This window comes from Crocuta crocuta, unplaced genomic scaffold (genome assembly GCF_008692635.1).
Source record: "Crocuta crocuta isolate KB4526 unplaced genomic scaffold, BGI_CrCroc_1.0 scaffold312, whole genome shotgun sequence".
Classification (NCBI taxonomy): domain Eukaryota; kingdom Metazoa; phylum Chordata; class Mammalia; order Carnivora; family Hyaenidae; genus Crocuta; species Crocuta crocuta.
In genome coordinates this window covers 927956-931489 of record NW_027527378.1, presented here as the reverse complement: position 1 = coordinate 931489, position 3534 = coordinate 927956, and the positions used below count along the sequence as shown (strand labels likewise).

Genomic DNA, 3534 nt, shown 5'->3' with positions numbered 1-3534 from the left:
AGTCTTGAAAGGATAGGACTCCCTTTAGAGAGCCAGATTGAAGGAAGCAAGTTTCTGAGATTTTCGCATTATTCAGATGCCCCCCCAACCCCCGCCACCGGCATCGTTACTTGATTTCTTGGCAGAAACTGGTTTGGGGCAGCTGATCTACACCCACGACATGCACACTGCTTGGGGACCGTCCCTTGACTATCGGAAATCGTTGTGTGGCTCCGTCTCCACTGGATGTTTACTCTGGGTGGTTTTTCTATGGATATGGTAGTCAATAAAATGGAGCACGCAGTTCTCCATGATGGCCCTCCACCTTCCAGCTGTACGGGAACACGTCACAGTATGGCTTCGGAAATCCTTGCCTCAAGTCGACTTCTGTTCAGGCAGCGTTTGCTTGGGTTGCGCTTCTCCTGGATTCATTGCATACATCAGCAGTGCCGTGGTGAACAGTTCAAATGTGGAGCCGGAGGACCTGACTTCTAGCTTGAGCACATCCCCTACCTTCTCTGAGGCTCGCTTTCCTCATGTATAAAATGGGAATAACTGGGGCGCCTGGGTGGCTCAGTCAGTTAAGCATCTGACTTCAGCTCAGGTTGTGATCTTGCGGTTCGGGAGTTCGAGCCCCGCATCAGGCTCTTTGCCACCAGCCTGTTTCAGATTCTGTGTCACCCTCTCTCTCTGCCCCTCCTCTGCTCATGTTCTGTCTCTCCCTGTCTCAAAAATAAATAAACAATAAAAAAAATTTTTTTAAATAATAAAATGGGAATAACCGTAGACGGTGCCTCTCCCTGGCCTTCCCAGGTTGTGAGAGTCACAGAGACAGTGCTACGTGGAGTGGCTTTGTAAGCTGTCACCTACTATTGGGAAGTCAGGCATTGTGCCAGTGGCCTCCGAGATGGCCCCCAGTGGCCTCCACCCCCTGGCATTCACAGCCTTGTGTAATCCCTCCCTTTGAATGTGGGCTGGACTCAATGACTCACTTCTCTCTTTTTTTAAAGTTTTTAATTTTGAGAGAGTGCCCAAGCAGGGGAGGGACAGAGGAAGAGAGGGGGAGAGAAAAAATGCCAAGCAGTCTCCATCAGCACGGAGCCTGATTTGGGGCTCAGTCTCCCGAACCATGAGATCATGACCTGAGCCAAAATCAAGAGTTAGAGACTTAACCAACCCAGCCACCGAGGCACGCTGATTACTGACTCCCTTCTGATGGGCAGATGAAGGCAGAGTGGCAGTGTGTCACCTGGAGGCTAGGTCAGAGAGGACAGTGTGGCATCCCTCTTGCTTGCTCTCTTTGGATCCCTGGCTCTGGGGGGGAAGCCATGTTTAGAGGATCCCATGTGGTGAAAAACTGAAGCTTCCTCCCAAAGCCCGCCTGAAGTTGGAAGTGGATTTCAGCTTCAGTCTGGGTCTTTGAGGACTACAGCCCAGCAGATACCTTGGCTACAGTCTAATTAGAGATTCTGGGCCAGATCCACCCAACCCAGCTGTTCCCGGATTCCGACCCTTAGAAACTGGGACATCCTAACTCCTGTTTTAAGGTGCTAACATTTGGGCTGGTGTATTACATAGCAATAGACAGCTAATAGGGATATCCTTGCTAAGTCCCTACCTTTACAAAGGGTGATGTTTACTTTGTTTCCATATAAAGAAAATCTCCAAACTTGGCATTAAGCAGGCTTAGCCTCCAGTTATGGAACAGTTGTGCTGAGGTGCACAGTTATTTGACCAGCGTCGATAAACCATTGCGGTTTGGTATAGTGCTGTTTTCTACGTCGCATGACTTTGTAAAAGTTGATCCTCTTACTCTTTTAAGAATTAACTTTTAGTAATTGTGTTAATTGGGATCCAGGCAGGACAACCAAAATCACTCCAGTTATTTTTAAAGAGAGGATTTAGTAGAAAGAACTGTTTCCCGGGCCTGAGTTATCAGAAAGCAGCTTCTATTTCTAGGGCTTGCGGGGAGCACAAGGAAGGGTGGAATTTGAACCTTTCAGGAGGGTGTTACCGGAGTGGAGCAGGTAACTGGTGGTGGGGCAAGATGAAGCTGGTTCTGAAACTAGGAGGGGACAAAACAGCTGGAAACTGGAGCCAGGCACCGTTACTGGAACCAGCCGCCGAGGGTCCAAAGTGCGGCTCCCTCAGAGAACAGCAGCCGACATGGGGGAGCAAGTAACCTCTCCTGCCTCCTTCCTTGTAGGTAGGCCTGAGCAAGCCGCCGTTGAGCTCCCGCACGCCCTTTCTGTAGCGCCCCCTAGTGGCAGAGTCTAACAGGAAGCTGCAGGCAAAGCACAAACGTGGTTCGCAAAGTCCCAGGCCCAGCATCATAGATCAGAGCTGAGAGCGACCAGCTGAGTTAATAAAAAGCACAAGTCTTTCCTCAGTTAACGGATTGTGGATTCCTTAGAAGGCACATCCTCTGTCAAGGCCTCTCCTTTCATTATTCACAGCAGCACAAGCCTGGGAGGGGAGGTTGTGTCACTGGAAGTTCCCTCCCTAGGGCTCTGGGATTTCCTAACCGTGCAGCAAGTGCTGTGAGCCTCTGCCTTGCCCAGCCCTGCGGCAGCCGAACACTTCACCAGCAGCCTTTAGGCTTCGGAGACCAAAACCATCATTTGTGCCCTACTGATCTTTTGAGCTCACAGGCCCAACCCCATGTACGTTTCACCTTAGTTTGATTTTGTTTTAATGTTTGTTTATTTTTAAGAGGGAAAGAGAGACANGGGTGGGGCTTGAATTCACGAGCCATGAGATCATGACCTGAGCTGAAGTCGGACGCTTAACCGACTGAGCCACCCGGGCGCCCCTAATTACGCTGCATCTTTAAAAATTAAAAGGAAGTTCAATTTATATTATCAGTCTCACCAGCCATGTTTCACGGGCCCAGTAGTTACATGTGGCTTGTGGCTTGTGGCTACCATAATGAACTGCACAGAAGACTTTAGTTACTGCAAAACACTCTATGGGTCGGTGCCTTTCAAATGCTCATTGGAAGGAAACATGGCAAAAGACATTGCATTTTCAAGAGGAGGATGTGGTCCATAGCTTCTCCGAATTTTTTTAAACCAATGAGCCCTTTGGTTTCATTGAATAAGACTCTGGAAACCTGCTTTGGTTGTATGATCTTGAGATACACACTTGAATTTCTCTGGGCACCCGTGTTCTCTGTTCACACCTTGGTCTGTGTCCTCTGCAAGTTTGCTGTTGATTAGAAACCACTTTGCCAGCACATAGTGTGTGGTGCTGTTGCTTTCCTCAGCTTTGGTTTCAAGAAGAACTTATGGTTTTACTCCCAGAGCCCTGATTGACCGTCTCTGCAATGCTTTCTCCTCCCCGCACCGTATCTGAGCACCACCTTCGCTGTGGCGACCTGCGGCGGCTCATGACCCACAGAAGACAGTTGAGAGCCAGAGCCTTCATTGTATACCACTTGCCATTTGGGCTCGGCCCTGGCCACTGACTGCCTCCTTAAGTTTCAACTCGTAATTCCCTGCCCTAGCCCCCAGACTTTGCTGGCGGTTTCCCGAACTCTCTCTGTACTTCACACAT

At 49.4% G+C, this 3534-nt stretch overlaps 1 protein-coding gene across 1 annotated transcript in view; it reads left to right on the top strand.

Moving 5' to 3' along the window:
• Positions 1 to 3534, top strand: part of MAP3K15 (mitogen-activated protein kinase kinase kinase 15) — a 130449-nt gene that overhangs the window by 111602 nt on the left and 15313 nt on the right.